Genomic DNA, 18,818 nt, shown 5'->3' with positions numbered 1-18,818 from the left:
CCTAAAGAAGTGAGGGCCAGGACAAGAATAGACACATGTACATCCGTGTTCATCGCAGCAATATTTACAATAGCAAAAAGTTGGAAACAACCCATGTGCCCATCAACAGAAGAATGGATAACTAAACTATGGTACATACACAGAATGGAATATTATACAACCCTAACGGACAGTGTAGAATCTGTAAAACACCACATAACACAGATGAACTTGGAGGACATTATGCTAAGTGAAATAAGTCAATCACATAAGGACATACTGTATTAGTCCGTTATCGTAAAAAGTCAAGGAATGTTTTTATATGGAAGGAAATTTTCTTTGTCGGTTACCAGGGGTGGGAGGGTAGGGTAGGGAACACTGTTAGATAGTTAGAGACAAGTACTGATTTGGGTAAAAAGAAGGGCAATGTACCACATGTGAGTGATCAACATAGTAGCATTGAGGAACAGGAACACATGGAGAGATGCATGGGAGGTACAGACAACAAAGATTATGTATAGTACTGGGTTGTCAGTGAAGGCAAACATTGTTACATGGGTGGACAGGCTGATCTATTAGGTATATCTATGTAGGGGGGAGTGTGCCTATGACCATATATAGGGTTGGCAGACAATGTTTCTACAAGTATATTTGTATTCTGTTATGATCCACACAATCAAATGTTTTTGCATACTCAATAAAACACAAGTAAACATCTTTCTGGTATTCTTTGCTTTGAGCAATGATCCATCTGACATCAGCAATGATATCTCTTGTTCCGCGTCCTCTTCTCAATCCAGCTTGCATTTCTGGAAGTTCTCTGTCAATATACTGCTGCAACTGTTTTTGAATTATCTTCAGTAAGATTTTAGTTGCATGCAATACTAATGATATTGTTAGATAATTTTCACATTCTGTGGGATCACCTTTCTTTGGAATGGGTACAAATATGGCTCTCTTCCAGTCAGTTGGCCAGGTAGCTGTCTTCCAAATCTCTTGGCATAGCTGAGTGAGTGCCTCCAGTGGGGCATCCGTTAGTTGAAACATCTCAGTGGGTATTCCATCATTTCCTGGAGCCTTGTTCTTTGCCAATTCCTTCAGTGCAGCTTCAACTTCTTCCTTCAATACCATTGGTTCTTGAACACATGCCACCTCCTGATATGAATGAAGATTGACCAGGTCTTTATGGTACTGTAGTCTGTGTATTCCTTCCATCTTCATTTGATGCTTCCTGCATCATTAAATATTTTGCCCATAGAATCTTTCAATATTGCAACTCGAGGCTTTTATTTTTTCCTCAGTTCTTTCAGCTTTAGAAATGCCAAGTGTGTTCTTCCCTTTCAGTTTTCTAACTCCAGGTCTTTGCACATTTCATTATACTAATTAACTTTGTCTGCTCAAGCTGCTTTTTTGAAATCTGTTCAGCTCTTTTATCTTGTCATTTGCTTTAGCTACTCTTCGCTCAAGGGCAAGTTTCAGAGTCTTCTGGCATCCATTTTGGTCTTTTCTTTCTTTCTTGTCTTGTTAATGATCTCTTGCTTTCTTCATGGATGATGATCTTGACGTCATTCCACAATTCTTTTGGTTTTCGGTCATTGGTATTCAATGCATCAAATTTATTCTTTAGATGGTCTCTCAATGCAGGAGGGATATATTCAAGGTCATATATTGGCTCTTGTGGACTTGTTTTAATTGTCTTCAATTTCAAGTTGAGCTTGCTTATGAGCAGTTGATAGTCTGTTCCACAATCAGCTCCTGGCCTTTTTCTGGCTGAAGATATTGAACTTTTCCATCACCTCTTGCCACAGATGTAGTCAATATGATTCCTGCATATTACATCTGGTGAAGTACACCTGTATAGCTGCCATTTGTGTTATTGAAAAAAGGTGTTTGCAATGAATAAGTCCTTGGTCTTGCAAAATTCTATCATGTGATTTCCAACATTATTTCTGTCACTAAGGCCAAATTTTCCAACTGCTGGTCATTCTTCTTTGTTTCCAATGTTTGCAGTCCAATCACCAGTGATAATCAACACATCTTGATTGCACATTTGGTCAATTTCAGACTACAAATGTTGATAAAAATCTTCAATTTCCTCATCTTTGCCTTTTGTAGTTGGTGCGTAAATTTGAATAATAGTAGTATTAATGGGACTTCCTTGTAGGCATATGGATATTATCCTATCACTGACAGCATTGTACTTCAGGACAGATCTTGAAACATCCTTTGTGATGATGAATGCCACACCATTCCCCTTCAAATTGTCATTCCTGGTATAGAAGATCATATGTTTGTCTGATTCAAAATGGCCAAAACCAGTCCATTTCAGCTCACTAATGCCTAGGATATCAATCTTTGTGTGTTCCATTTCATTTTTGACAACTTCCAATTTTCCTGGGTTCATACATCATGCATTTCCTGTTCTAATTATTAATGGATCTTTGCAGCTTTTTCTCCTCAATTTGATTTGTGCCAGTTCAGCACATGGAGCTCCTGAAAGATTTACTTTATCCATATCATTAAGGTTGGTTTTACTCTGACAAGACAGCTCTTTTCCAGTCCTGTTTTGAGTGTCTTCTGACCTAAGGGGCTTATCTTCTTGCACTGTGTTGAACAATATTTCCAAGCTATTCATAAAGTTGGCCTGTAATGTATCAGACAATATTTCTCTGCTATTCATAAGGTTTTCCTTGGCTATTTTTTTGAGAAGTGGATGGCCTCTTTCTTCTTCCAAGTCTGTCTCAGTCTGGAAGCTGTGTTCAAACCTGTGCATCCTGTTCAACCCTGCTGGTGTTTGAAACATCAGTGGCACAGCCTCAAGCCTCACAGCAATGTCCAAGCCCCACAGGATGACAAACTGACAGACAAGTTTGTCTCTCTTAGCTGTTAGAAACCTCTCCTCCCTCCCCTTACCTAATTCCTACTTGGATCCTGCTGCTTTGTGGTCCCCAGGTCACTATTTCCCTTTCCTGGCTCTGGGGGACTGGGGCCTGCCTGCCTCCCACCCCTTAACTGGATCCTACCACTCTTGTGGTACATTGTTCCACATCCTATTTTGGTGAGTAGCGACCAGGATCTTAAAAGCCTGCAAGTGGTCATCTAGATGTAATGATGGGTCTCTCCTCATCTAGAGCAAAGAAGAATGAAGAAAACCAAAGATCCCTGGAAACAATTAGTCCAAGTGACTGGTACACCATGTGATCCTCAACCTGTATGACTATGAGACCAGATGAACTAGTGTTGCCTGGCTGCCACTGTCAACCACTTGGAGAGAAATCTATGTAGGAGATCCTGGATAGATTGGGAGAAAAATGTGGAACAAAACTCAAAATCATTACAAAAAAAAAAGGGACCAGATTTGCTGGTCTGATGGAGCCTGATGGAACCACTGAGACTATGGCCCCTAGCTGCCCTTCAGGTCTAGAATTGAACCCACTCCTGTGGCTTTCAGCCAAACAAAAAAGACAGGCACATGAGCTGAACGTTTACATTAAGTAGTTACACTCCTTGGAGAAATCAATCATAGGAGAATAGAAGGGCTGTGTATGCACAGAGAGACAGCTCAGGGGGCAGGAGTGCATGGAGGGAAGGACACAGGGAAGAAGGAACTATTCTGTTAGAAACCTCTCCTCCCTCCCCTTACCTAATTCCTACTTGGATCCTGCTGCTTTGTGTGGGGAGAAAGTGCGAGGGGAGCTGTTGCATGGTGGGAAACTGAAGACAATGTCATGAGACAAAGTATATGTGAGCTGCTGTCCGGAAAGCGAATTTGGTCTGTACAATTTTCCCAAAACCACACACACACACACACACACACACACACACACAAAGATACAGTATAAAAAGGAGTTGAAAAACCAGAACTGCATTATAAATGTTTTAAGTTCAAAATTTTATTTGAAATTTTATGCTCCTTGCCTAGACAAAAAGGTGAACTTAAAAGACAAAACACTAGTGACATCAACCTAACAGATATGCTGACCCTTTATTTAGATCGAAAATACTTTTTGTCGATTAACAATATTATTTAAAAATTTTCAAAAATGTAGCATCAAGTTTCAAACCCTGGGATACTGAATTTGCAATGCCAAGAGACTGTTTATCATGAAGGTACCATAGATACTCCATACAAGTGACGATTACTCTGAGGGAAGCTGTTTTCTTTTGAAGAAGTGAAAGCTACCAGGATATTCAAAGTAAGAAATAACACATTATATGGGATGAATAAAGTGAACGAACAAGAATCCATTCTGACGTTCCATAGAAAATCATATGCTTTAGTTTTGTCTTTAAAATGCATAGATTTCTTCAAGGAAATATAAAGATGGCAACTATCAGTACCTGCAACTTTTATTTTTCTTTCTCCATCAAATTTAAGTAGGAAGAAGATAGGATGTAATCACTCAAATACTTTTTGGGTTTTGAGTTTTTCAAATGAAAGAAAAAAAGGTAAGATTTCATATAATTTCTATAATGTACAAAATCTTTTTGGATTTCATAAAAATGACTGTTTCAATTGAAAAATGATTTTCCTACCACTGGTGCAGAATATTATGGATAATGAGACCAATGGGTACAAGTTCTAGCTGGCTAGAGCACAAAGTTAAGCACTCAGCAAATTATTTCTTAGTCACAGTAGTTGCTGTTTTTGTCTGAAACAACTTGTGAAGAAGATAGCTAACTTGGAGTTTTAACCCATATCTTTATCTTAAATGGATTTTGTAGTTTCAATAACATTTCTACTTTTTGATATCCTATTTATCCTTTCTAGGTGAAATAATGTTTTCTCTTTTGAAACAACACATTGAGCTTTGGATAACACCTATTGAAGGGTTTATATGGTGTGGTGCCTAGGGCATTTGACTGCTAACCAGCAGGCTGGTGGTTAAAATCCACCAGCCACTCTTTGGAAGGAAGACTGGGCAATCTACTTCCATAGAGACACTGCCTCAGAAACCCAAGGAGGAGTTGCTATGAGTCGGAATCTACTTGACCACAGTGAGTTAGGTTATAATAATTGAAGAAAAAGCAGCCCAAACTCTATGGACCAAAAAAAGTAGCAAAAACACTTACACTTATGGACTATCTTGTGTTATGCAACATTTCAAATTTATAAGAGCAAAAGTCTACTTTCATACTATTTTGCATATTAACAACATATATCTGGTAGTAACTAATGCCAAGGTATGAGGTGTGAGTAAAGCTGATTGTGATGGTTATGTTTCAACCTACTTGGGCCATGATTCTCAGTGGTTTGGCAGTTATGCAATGATGTAATTTGGCAGTTACGTAATGATGTAGTCACCTTCTGGGAGCTCTGGTGGCATAGTGCCTAAGGCATTTGACTGCTAACCAGAAGGCTGGTGGTTCAAATCCACCAACCACTCCTTAGAAGGAAGATCGGGCGATCTACTTCTGTAGTGATTCCGCCTTAGAAACCCAAGCAGGGGTTGCTATGAGTTGGATCTGACTCGAAGACAGTGAGTTTGTTTTTTTTGATTTAGTCACCTTCCATTTTTGCATAATATTTATTTTCAAATAAACACTGTGGATGTAGAACTGCTTCAAAAAGTTTTCCTGGTGGTAGTCTTAACAGAAATCAAGAAAACCCTGTGGAGTAGTTCTACTCTGTAATATATAGGATCACCATCATTTGGAATGGGTAGGGAGACACGGGTTTTGTTTTTCCTTTATTTGGCTTGTCTATAATAGAGATTTGACATGACATTACATTGGGCAAATATGCTGCAAAAGACCTCTTTAAAGTGTTAAAAAGCAAAGACATCACTTTGAGGACCAAGTTGTGCCTGATCCAAGCCATAGTATTTTCAATTGCCCCATTTGTATGCAAAAGCTGGGTAATTAATAAGGAAGACCAAAGAATCAATGCATTTGATTATTGTGTTGGCCAATAATATTGAATATACCATGGACTGCAAGAAAAAGGATTAATTCTGCCTTGTAAGAAGTACAGTCATAATGCTCCTTAGAAGCGAGAACATGTTATTAGGAGGGACTAGTCCCTGGAGGACATAATGCTTGGTTAGCAAAAAAGAGGAAACAAGATGGATTGACACAGTGGCTGCAACAATGGATTCAGGACTGTGGGGTGGCCCAGAATGTGACAGTGCACATAGTGTACACAGGGTTTGAAAACTGCTTAACTTTCTGTTGTATATAGAGTCACTATGAGTTGGAACAGACTCGAGGTCACCTAACAACAACAGAGAACCCTTTCTTCAATGTTAGTATTTACCACTTGGCACTTCTGTTCTTCTAATTTTCTAGTTTTGACAGAAAATGAAGTGAATTTTCTAATTAAAGGAGGAATTGTAATATCCATAAACCAATCTAACAAAAAGTTTAAAAGATATCAAATAAAAATTGGTATTTCAGAAAATAAGTTAACTGCATACTGATCATTCTCTGAAAACCTATTTTAAAAAGATGTTTGTTCTGGTTACCTAGTGCTACTCTGACAGTAATATACCACAAATGGGATGGCCTTAACAAACAGGAATTTATTCTCTGACAGTTTGGGAGGCTCAAAGCCCAAGTTCAAAGTGCCAGGCTCCAGGGGCTGTGTGAAAGCCCCTCGACCTTGGGCTTCAGTGCTGCCTCTTGCTCCCAGCCCACTGAAGCTAGAGGCATCTCTTCACTCAAGCATCTACTGGCTGCTGAGGCTAACAAGCCCAAGGTTGACAAATAAAATGGCACTGTCCTGATGTTACTAAACCACACAGTAGACCATTAACTCAAGTCCATTCTAAATCCCAAGGTCTGCAGAGTGTGGCAGGCTGCTGAACTACATGGCTACATACAAGGTCCAATCATGCCATAAGCTAGAGACTACTCCAACGTGTTTCCTTATATACAGAAAGTAGACCACATCCCAAAGGCAGCTACTCAGCTGCTTGTGGTAGATCCCACCATGGAGTTGATTGCCTGTCTCATCATGGGGAATAACTACCACCAGCTGCCCAGCCACTCAACCAGGCCCAGCCAAGTTGACATATAAATTTAACTATGCCAATGTTTGTGTGTGACAACACAGTACAAGTGAATGTCACATGGAGTTGATAATCAGAGTAGCAATTTCTAAATTTGCCTGAGCAGAATGAACCTGGCAGCCTGTTTCTTCAGTTCATTTTGTTGTTGTTGTGTTGTTATGTGCCGTCAAGTCGGACCGACTCATAGCGACCCCTTCTTGGGTTTCGGAGGCAGTATTACAAAGGAAGTAGATTGCCCAACCTTCCTTCGGAGGAGTGGCTGGTGGGTTTGAACCACCAGCCTTCTGATTAGCAGTCTAGTGCCTTAGGCACTATGCTACCAGAACTCCCTCTCCATATTTGTTGTTGTTGTTATGTGCCCTGACTCATAGCGACCCCTCCTTGGGTTTCCGAGGCAGTATCACTACGGAAGTAGGATTGCCCAACCTATTAGGAGGATGGAAATAGAAACTCTCCAACAGACTCTCAGCAAACTCCAGATTCTGTGTCCCTCGCTTGTAGGACGACTGACTGCCTCCTGGCCTCAAAGGTCCAGCGCTGGAGGAAATCCTGAAGGGTCGTTGTAGAACCATGGACTAAATTGTCCATGGTAAATTGTTCATGGTAAAATTGTCCATGCAGACTACTCAACCGAGCCACCTGTGCTCTGCCCGGTGACTCACCACCTTCAGAAATTGTGTAATGTTCGGTGTCGCCTGATTTGCAGGTCCTGTGGCTCAGGGCCCTCCTGTTTACTATGAGAATTAATAATTCTTCCAGGGATCCTGACGCTTGCCCGCTGAGGTGCACACAACTCCAAAGACTTGGTTAATTCTGGACTGGTGGTGCTGTCGCCACCAGATCGAAGGGAAGCAGAACATTAGTAAAATGACTGCGGCAATCATTACAGAGAGCCCCTTAGGCCTCCACCAAGCGGCAGATCCAACTTAGGGACAATCCCATCTGACTCCCCATCGCGGCGGGGGCTCTCCTCACTGGTGTGTGGTCATGGCAAAGGGGCGGCGACCCCTACTCGCCGCCCACTGACCATTAGTTAGGCTGGCTCGGACACTGCTGCCCAAGGGTGCACACCTCCGTACAGAGCAAAAGACTGCGCACAAGCGGCTATGGCAGCCTGAGTGCGTGGCACTCAACAGGCCAACCTCCGTCCAGACCCCCTCAGTCTCCAGCCTCCCTCGCGGCTTGCACTCCCGCCCCATGGCGCCGCAATCCAAGAAGTCAAGCACAGCGTTGCGCATGTGACGAACGCTGCCTGCAATGACCTCATTCCTAGTGTGGGATGACGTCAAATTCAAGACCGATGGAATCACAGCAGCGACTGCGGCACACGCGAACCGTGTAAGCGGAAGGGGTCTCTAAGTCTGCTTCAAGGGTGGATATCGGTGAGTAACTGTCAGGCCCCTTGAGCTGTGAGAACTGAGGCGCCCGGTAGTAGGGTACAGCCTCCCTGCAAAACAAAGCCTTTCCTAACGTAACTTTGAAGTGATGTCTCTATTTTCTATCCACCAGCTGGTTACCGTTTCTGGACGCTTCTGCGCCTGCGCCAGAGCGTGGCTCTCTCGGAGCACGCCTTGGGCTCCCACGTAGCCGATTGCGTTTCCACATTGCGCATGCTCCATACCTGTGCTTGTCTCGCGCACGCTACTGCGCACGCTTTGTTCCCTCATTGGGCTGTGCACCTCTTCCCCGGCAGGTTACTCTTGGTGAAGTGCACACGCCTGGGCTAGGCGCACGCTCTTTGTGTGGAGCGGATGAAACGCCGTCAAGTAAACGGCGCGTGCTCCGGTTTGGAGCCGGTGGGTGGGTCCGCTGGTGTCTCCTCAGGCTGGGCAGTACGCGCGAGCGAGCGTGCGCGAAGCGCGGGTCCTAGGCGGCTGTGGGGACTCTGCATCTGTAGCGGCCTGTGCAGCGGTCCCCGACCCCTTCCGCCGACCCCGACTTACGCTTCACTTAGATCTGGCGGCTGGAGGCTGGCGCCGGCGTGACAGGCTAGTGCCCAAAGTTGACTTTCCATTCCTGGTCCCTCTCACGCCTCTCCTGGCCCTTCAACCGGGCGTCTAGACATGAAGCACATTCATTTTCATCCAGAACCTCTTGAAGACCTTATTTCTTTGATTTTTACCGCTCACCGCAGAGCACAGCACCCTCCACGGGCCAAATGCTTTCCTGCTCAGCTGTAAATGTTTTCCCCATATGTGAAAGCCCTCGTCGGGAGTCTGGCTGGAGGCGTTGGGGAGGGGAGTAGGTCTACTGGGCCTGTCGCACCTGTTTCAGAAACTTTCGCCCAAAGACTTGTGCTGGAGTACCTCATGATCTTCTAGTGGGTTTTCTTATCAGCCACTTTCTTAGACTTTATTTGGAACTAGTTCAATAGCCCATCTGCAAAAGATCATACCATTAGATTTCAAGAGCTGTATGGTTCTGGAGAATACCACATACACAGCACATTGGGAGCTGGGGGTAGTTTTGGAGGCAGGCACACCAAGAAGATTTGCCTGAGAGTGGGGAATGAGGAATGAAATTAATCAGACCACACACAGTATAGCAGCCTGGGTTTTTTAAACATAATGGTTAAGAACTCTTTGGACACCTAGCATCTGAAGGCATCAGTGTATTTACAGCATAATCCAGTGATTGTTCATAACTATGACCCTGAGTCATCTGTAAGGAGCTTGCATTATATTCTGCCCACCTTGTTTAAGAATGCAAGAAAGTGGGTTAACCTATTTGAGAAAGATTTCTCATTGAAAAATATTTTTAGAAAAATTTCCCTTTGGTGATTGAAGAATTAAATCCTTTATCCATCTCGAATGACTAATAAAATTTAAGTTATTTGGGGCATTTTTAAAAATTCTTTTTAACTCTATTCATTGAATATATGGTGTGCTTAATTCTTGGAAATAAAAGTTAAAGACATCTAGCACTGCTTTCAAGGAACTTAGAGTATTATCTAATAGGGAATATTACTCATAGAAACCGAACAGGAAAAATAAAAATAACCAAAGGTTTAAGTTATCCAGGGAGGTCTCTGGAGGAGGAGATAATCGAAGGGACAATTTTTGTTGGCCTCGAAGACCATGGTGCTGGGGAGAACAGTTTAGGGCTACCTAAGAGCTAGGATTATACTTAATGGTGATTAGATATAAAGGAAAGAAGAGGTTTCTGGTTTAGGAGGCCAGGTTAGCAGCACACCAAACTAAATACAGAATGTGTGGGGGCAAGCAGATAAGGGGTGAGGATGTGGATTATAGATAACCACACTAGATGTGTGGATTTTTACGTACTTGGGATATGCTGTGATGGAACTCTTCAGGAGGTCCATGAGAGACTGGAGTCCTAAGAAGAAGTCTTAAAGAGATACAGATTTAGGAGTCATCATCAAGTAGTGATTTAGACCTTAAGATGAGAAAAGCAAACAAAGCTGCCATGTGCTATGTTCTGTGATAGACCCTCGGGAAATAGAGATGAGCAAGTCAGGATCTTGAATCTCAAGTTTGCTATTTATCCCCTCGTTCAGTAGATAGCTGCCAGGCCTTGTGCTAAGCATTAAGGATACATAGATGAGAACGCAAGGGTTGATGCTTGCAATGAGCCTCGTGAGGCAGTGGATGTAAAAGCAGATCAATCAAAATAGCTGTGCTTTTATTGCAGAAAGATGAAATATTATGGTAGTTAAATGGCTGAATGCTGGCAGGGGCAAATTACAAAAGTTTTGTAGAGAAGGTGACATGTGAGCCGGATCTTTTGGTAGAAGTTGGCTAAGAAAAGAAGAGGTAAAAAAAATTAGGGTGGTGGAAACTGGTGTGCAAGTTTGTAGGGTAGATGGTAGGAAGTATCCCATAATGGTAGAAAGAACTGCAGCCAGAATTTGAGGGGTTGTATATTCCAATCTGTGCAGTTTGGATTTCATCTAGGAAGTAATAGAAAAATCAATGCAGTATTGTATTTTTTTTTAATTTTATTGTTCTCTAGGTACTAATTTACAGAGCAAAATTTGTTTTACATTCAACAGTTCATGTACATTTGATTTCACGCCCCAATTACCATCCCCGACCATTACAAACTCTCCTTCCCTCCCATCCCTGTGACTACCCCCTCCCTGTGCCCTTCTTAACCATGCATCCTGTCTGTCCAGCTTTCCCTCTGTGTGAATGCTGTCCCTCTGGTGCCCCATGGCCAGTTGCTCCAAGGGGTGTATCTCCCTAGAGTAGGTGGGTGCATTGCCTTGGGATAGGTGTTCTGCTTGTAGGTCTTTCTGCTGTTGGGCTGAGAGCCAATCCATGGGAGTGAGCTGAGTTCTAGGCCCAAAGGGTAACCCAGAGCCATAGTCTTGGGGGTTCCATTAGACTCTATTTGACCAGTAATTCTGGTTGTTTTTGTGCTTTTGGATTTTGTTCCACATTTTTCCTCCCACCCTACCCAGGATCTTCAGGTTTGACCCCTTTCCGAGTGGTTGGCATTGGTAGCTGGGCCCATCTGGTTCTTCTGGTCTCGGGCTCCATCATATCCTTGGACTGATTGTTTCCAGATGCCTTTGATTTTCTTCCCTCTTCTTTGCTTCAGATGAGAGGAGACCAAGAGTTGCATCTTAGATGGCTGCTGGAAAGCTTTTAAGATCCCAGTTGCTACTCACAAAAGTAGGTTGTGGAACAAGATTTTTGTGTACTATGTTGTGCCAATTGAGTTTGGTGTCCCCTGAGACTATGGTCCTGAGTTGGCAGGCCCAGTGATTGTATCTCTCAAGGTATATGTATGGTTGTCTCTGAGACATTATTCCAACTCTGTCTTCTGTTGCTTCTGTAAAGTGTGTGGCTAGTTTTGTAGCACAAGTGCATATGTAAGATTATCTTCAGCTAAATTTATCCTTGCTCTAGGGTAGATTCCTTCAGTATAGTGTTTTAAAGCTGAGCAGTGATGTGGCCAGCTTTGCTTTAGGAAAACAAAAAGCGTGATTTTTGCTCCTTTGTATCTAATTGGAATATCAACACAGGAAATCAACAAATATTTATTGTTGTACAAAATACTATGTGAGGCATTATGAAAGAGCCAAGAGATAATAGATTCTCAGTTCTTAAGGAGCTTGCAGTCTTATTGGAGAGACAGATGCAAACAATATAAGGCAGTGAGTTCACACTACATAAATTATACAGGCTGTTTGTAATCCAGTTGAAAGGAGGGGTTTGCTCATTAAAAACTGAAGTAGTCAAGGAATACTTCCTGGAGGAGCTTTGAAAAATGATTCTTTTTCAGATGAGTGGCCTTTGGGAAGGGAGTTAGGTGATGTTTAGGACATTTCAGAGTGGGTTATAGAATGGACAGAATCAAGGTGTATAGATTATATCTCAGAGACAAAGAAAGTAGAAGATTTTCAAAAGTGGATAATAATTAAAGGGGAAAGAATTTTAAAGTAGTTTGAAACTAAATTTTAGAGAGACCCTGGTGTCCATGTGCTTAAAATTTTGCATTATCACCTAATGGAGAACCTGTGGTTTTTATTTTATTTTAATTTTTTAAAACAGGGGTTAAGGCTGGCTCTTTTCAGTTAAATATTAGCTAAAATGTCAGATCAAGGCTTTTTCTGACCATGCTTGGCACATACTAGGAGCTCAGTAAATGAGATTAATGAATAATAGTAATAATGTGTATGCTGGATGACCGGAACTCGGGAGCTGCTTTTCACTTGGGGATGGTTCTATATTAAGTCTGGGGCCTGAAGTAGGTGGGTGCAGGGCTGTTGTTGTTGTTGTGTGCCATTGAGTCAGATCAGACTCATAGCGACCCATCCTTGGGTTTCCAAGGCAGTATCACTACGGAAGTAGATTGCCCCATCTTCCTTCTGAGGAGTGACTGGTGGGTTCGAACCGCCAGCCTTCTGGTTAGCAGTCAAGTGCCTTAGCCACTATGCTACCAGAGCTCCCAGGTGCAGGGCTAGGGGGCTGCTTTTTTCTTGAGGGAGGCTCTATTTTAAGGCCGGGGCCTGAGATAGGTAGGTGCAGGGCTTGGGGGCTGCTTTCTCTTGGCGGTGGCTCTATTTTTAAGGCCAGGGCCCAAGGTAGTCTGGGGCTGAGGGGTTAGAAACAACGAAGGTGGACAAACTTGTCTGTCAGTTTGTCATCCTGTGGTGGCTTACGTGTTGCTGTGAGGCTGGAGGCTCTGCCACTGGTGTTGCAAAATGCCAGCAGGGTTACCCATGGTGGACAGGTTTCAGTGGAGCTTCTGGGCTAAGATAGACACAGAAGAAGGAAGAGGCCATCCACTACTCAAACAATTGGCCAGTGAAAACTTTATGGATAGCAGTGAAACACTGTATAATATATTACTGGAAGACTATATGAATAGCCCTGAAACATTGCCTGATATAATGCTGGGAAGATGAGCCCATCAGGTTGGAAGGCACTCAAAATTTGACTGGGGATGAGATGACTTCTGGGAGTAGAGACGACTTTAACGATTTGGATGGAGTAAAGCTTTTGGGACCTCCATTGGCTAATGTAGCACGACTCTAAATGAGTAGAAACAGATGCAAACATCTGTTAATAATTGGAATATAGAATGTACGAAGTATGAATCTAGGAAAATTGGGAGTTATCAAAAATGAAATGGAACACATGAAGATTGATATCCTAGGCATTAGTGAGCTGAAATGGACTGGTTTTGGCCATTTTGAATCAGATAACCATATGATCTACTATGCTGGAATGACAAATTGAAGAGGAATGGTGTGGCATTCATTGTCACCAAGACTTGTTTCAAGATCTGTCCTGAAGTACAATGCTGTCAGTGATAGGATAATATCCATATGCCTACAAGGAAGACCAGTTAATGACTATTTTTCAAATCTATACACCAACCACCAAAAGCCAAAGATGAGGAAATTGAAGATTTCTACCAACTGCTGCAGTCTGAAATAGACCAAACATACAGTCAAGATGTGTTGATTATCATTGGTGATTGGAATGCAAAAGTTGGAAACAAAAAGAGTTACCATTAGTTGGAAAATATGGCCTTGGTGATGGAAATAATGGTGGATATCGCATGATAGAATTTTGCAAGACCAAAAACTTATTCATTGCAAATACCCTTTTTCAACAACATAAGTGATGGCTCTACATGTGGACTTCACCAGATGGAATACACAGGAATCAGATTGACACATCTGTGACAAGAGGCAATGGGGCAGTTCAGTATCTTTGGCCAAAACAAGGTCAGGAGCTGGTGGAATAGACCATCAACTGCTCGTATGCATGTTCAAGTTGAAATTGAAGACAATTAAAACAAGCCCATGAGAGCCAAAATATGACCTCAGTAATATCCCTCCTGATTTTAGAGACCCTTTAATGAATAGATTTGATGCATTGAACACCAGTGATCGAAAACCAGAGGAATTGTGAGATGACATTAAGAATGTCATCCATCAAGAAAACAAGACATCATTAAAAAGACAAGAAAGGAAGAAAAGACCAAAATGGATGTCAGAAGAGACTCTGAAACTTGCTGTTGAGTAGAGAGTAGCTAAAGTAATGGAAGAAATGACAAGATAAAAGAGCTGAACAAAAGATTTCAAAGAGCAGCTCGAGAAGACAAAACCAATTACTGTAATGAAATGTGTAAAGACCTGGAGTTAGAAAACCAAAAGGGAGAACATGCTCAGCATTTCTCAAGCTGAAAGAACTGAGGAAAAAATTTAAGCTTCAAGTTGCAATATTGAAAGGTTCTGTGGACAAAATAGGAGCTCTGGTAGCATAGTGCCCAAGGCACTTGACTGCTAACCAGAAGGCTGGCAGTTCAAACCCACCAACCACTCCTCAGAAGGAAGGTTGGGCAATCTACTTCTGTAGTGATACTGCTTCCGAAACCCAAGGAGGTGTCGCTATGAGTCGGGTCCGACTTGATGGCACGTAACAGCACAACAACAACGTGGACAAAATATTGAATGATGCAGGCAACGTCAAAAGAAGATGGAAGGAATACACAAAGTCACCGTACCAAAAAGAACTGGTTGATGTTCATCCATTTCTGGAGGTGGCATATGATCAAGAACCAATGTTACTGAAGGAAGAAGTTGAAGTTGCACTGAAGGAATTGGCGAAGAACAAGGCTCAAGGAATTGACAGAATACCCACTGAGATGTTTCAACAAACAGATGCCCCACTGGAGGCACTCACTCGGCTATGGCAAGAGATTTGGAAGACAGCTACCTGGCCAACTGACTGGAAGAGATCCATATTTGTACCCATTCCAAAGAAAGGTGATCCCACAGAATGTGGAAATTATCAAACAATATCATTAATATCGCATTCAAGTAAAATCTTACTGAAGATAATTCAAAAACGGTTGCAGCAGTATATTGACAGAGAGCTTCCAGAAATGCAAGCTGGATTCAGAAGAGGACATGGAACAAGGGATATTATTGCTAATGTCAGATGGATTTTAGCTGAAACCAAAGAAAACCATAAAGATGTTTACTTACGTTTTATTGACTATGCAAAAGCATTCAATTGTGTGTATCATAACAAATTATGGTTAACATTGAGAAGAATGGGATTTTCAGAACACTTCATTGTACTTATGAGGAACCTGTACATAGATCAGGATGCTGTTATTTGAATCGAACAAGGAAATACTGCATGGTTCAAAATGAAGAAGGGGAATGCATCAGGGTTGTATCCTTTCACCATACTTATTCAACTTGTATGCTGAGCAAATAATCCGAGAAACTGGATGATATGAAGAAGAATGTGGCCATCAGTATTGGAAGAAGACTCATTAACATCCTGTGATATATAGATGACAATTTGCTTGTTGAAAGTGAGGATGACTTGAAGTACTTACTGATGAAGATTAAAGACTACAGTCTGCAGTATGGATTATACCTCAATACAAAGAAAACAAAAATCCTCACAGCTGGTCCAATAAACAGCTTTACAATAAATGGAGAAAAGATTGAACTTGTCACAGACTTCATATTACTTGGTTCTACAATTTACACCAATGACAGCAGCAGTCGAGACATCAGATGACATATTGCATTGGGCAAATATGCTGCAAAAGACCTCTTTCAAGTGCTGAAGAGCAATAATGTCTCCTTAAGACTAAGGTGCGCTTAACCCCAGCCATGGTATTTTCAGTTGCCTCTTATGCGTGTGAAAGCTGGGCAATGAATAAGGAAAACCGAAGAAGAGTTGATGCTTTTGAGTTGTGGTGTTGGAGAAGAATGCTTAGAGTACAATAGTTAGTCTGCTAGAAGGACTGACAACTCTGTCCTGGAGGAAGTGCAGTTGGAATGCTCCTTGGAAGTGAGAATGGCCAGACATCATCTCACCTACTTTGGTCATGTTGTCAGAAGGAACCATTCCCTGGAGAAAGATATCTTTCTTGGTAAAGTGGAGGGTCAATGAAGAAGGGGAAGGCCCTCAATGAGATGGATTGGCACCGTGGCTGCAACAGTGGGCTCAGGTATAGCAAGGACCATGAGGCAGGCTGGCACAGGACTGGGCAGTGTTTCGTTTTGCTGTGTATAGGGTCACTATGAGTAGGAGATGACTTGACGGCACTTAACAAAAACAACATCATGTTGGATGAGTGATCGTGCTTTGTTTAGGAGACTCGATATAGCAGAAGTATGAAGGATAGATTTGGAAGGCATGACTGGAAGAATGAATACAACTTGGAAAAATATTATGGTCCTTTGATAACTAGGAACAGAAACTGGCTAGTTAGCTTGAATTGTTGTTAGGTGCTGTCAAGTCACTTCAGATTTACAGTGGCCCTTCAACAGAACAAAACAATACCTCATCCTGTGTCATCCTCACAATTAGTTCTGCATACAGATTGAATAAGTATGGTGAAAGAATAAAGCCCTGGTGCATACCTTTCCTTATTTTAAACCACACAGTATCCTCTTGATCTGTTTGAATGACTGCCTCTTGGTCTATGTCCAGGTTCCACATGAGTACAATGAAGTGTTCTGGAGTTCTTAGTCTTTGCAGTGTTACCCATAATTTATTATGCTCCACTCACACAGTTGAATGCCTTTGCATAGTCCATAAAAATAAACATCTTTCTAGTATTCTCTGTTTTCGGCCAAGATCCATCTAACATAAGCAATGATAACTCATTTCACGTCCTTTTCTGAATCTCACTTGGATTTCTGGCAGTTCCTTGTCAATGTTATACTACAACCATTTTTGAATTATCTTTAGCAAAAGTTTACTTGTGTATGATGTTGATGATATTGTTCAATAATTTCCACGTTCTGTTGGATCACTTTTCTTTGGAATGGGCACAAATATTGATTTCCTCCAGTCAGTTGGCCAGGTAGCTCTGTGCCAAATTTCTTGGCATAAACTAGTAAGGGACTCCAGTGCTACATCTGTTTGTTGAAACATCTCAATGAGTATTCCATCAATTCTTGGAATCTTGTTTTTCTCCATTTCCTTGAGTCCAGCTTGGACTTCTTTCTTTAGTACTGTTGGTTTTTGCTCATATGCTATCTCCTGAAATGGTTGAACATTGACTAATTCTTTTTGATATAGTGACTCTGTATTCCTTCCATCTTCTTTTGATTATTCTTGCATCGTTCAGTTTTGCCCATGTAATCCTTCAATATTGGAATTTGAGGCTTGAATTTTTTTCTTCAGTTCTTTCAGCTCAAAAAATGCTGAGTGTATTGTCCCTTTTGGTTTTTAATTACAGGTCTTTGCACATTTCATTACAATACTTTACTTTGTCTTCTTGAGCTGCCCTTTGAAATCTTCTGTTCACCTTTAAACCATTTGGGAGAAATAAGCAGAAGCAGAGTTATATTTCCTTGGGGGGAAAAATCCTTATGGGATCACAGATGTACATGCAGTGAGACAATGTCCAAATGGACACTAAGTGATGGCATAGCTGTATTGAGTTAATGAAAAATGTCTGCATAATATGTAACACAATAAATACTCAAATGTTATTATTAAGTGACTTTGATGGTTAAGGTTGTGTGTCAAATTGTTTGAGCCATGATTCACAGTGTTTTGTTAAGTAATGATGTAGTTTGGCAGTTCTGAAATTATATAATTTGGTTGTTATGATGTTGTCATCTCCTATGATGTGATATAATGTAACAGTCACTCAGCTGTAAGGAGAGTTTCCTTGGGGGCATGGTCTGCATCCAATATATGTATATGGATGTTCTGGTAAAACGTGCTCATTTGATTTGGATCCTGCATCTGGCTTGTTATCATTTGACCTCACATTCTCGAGACCCATCAGCCTCTGCAGTCTGTGAGCGAATAGCCTGGTGTCTTAGCTGCCGACCTTGAGATTCTTCACCTCCAGAGCTTATAAACCAGCAACCTTCTGTCTTACTTGCTCATCTTGGGTTTGTCTTCCCCAGCAGCTGCAGGAGTCAGGAGAAAGCTCCATCCTGATGTCTGACCCACAGACTTGGGACTTCACTGCCTTTACACCCATGTAAGCCATTTCCTTGAGATAAATGTCTCTCTCTATGTACACTTCACTGGTTTTCCTTCTCTAGAGAACCCAGCCTGAGGTGGCCTAAAGCAAAGCTCAGTTAGTGTTTCAGTAAATAGATGGAAAACAAATAAGAGTGATTCTGCATTAGTATATCAGGAATGTATATATATATATAAGCATATGTAAGTGTCAATACCTTGACATTTGTCAGTCAGGCAATCTCATTGATGACTCCAAATTGAGATTATAGTCCAATGAGTAGTTTTAAACTCCAAATAATTGTCAGAGGCACTGATTTTCTCATACAACTCTGCAAAAACGGCAAAGAGGCCACACGTTCTGACCTCCTCTAATCCCACAAGAGGAAGACAG

The 18,818-nt window shown here is 41.7% G+C and overlaps 1 pseudogene; it reads right to left on the bottom strand.

Annotated features, from left to right (window-relative positions):
• Positions 1-8,601, bottom strand: part of LOC103202397 — a 16,472-nt pseudogene extending 7,871 nt beyond the window's left edge.
• Positions 8,602-18,818: the final 10,217 nt, after the last annotated feature.

Source organism: Orycteropus afer, unplaced genomic scaffold (assembly GCF_000298275.1).
Source record: "Orycteropus afer afer isolate SDZICR_OR568_19922 unplaced genomic scaffold, OryAfe1.0 scaffold00179, whole genome shotgun sequence".
NCBI lineage: Eukaryota > Metazoa > Chordata > Mammalia > Tubulidentata > Orycteropodidae > Orycteropus > Orycteropus afer.
This window is presented reverse-complemented; position numbering and strand designations above follow the sequence as displayed.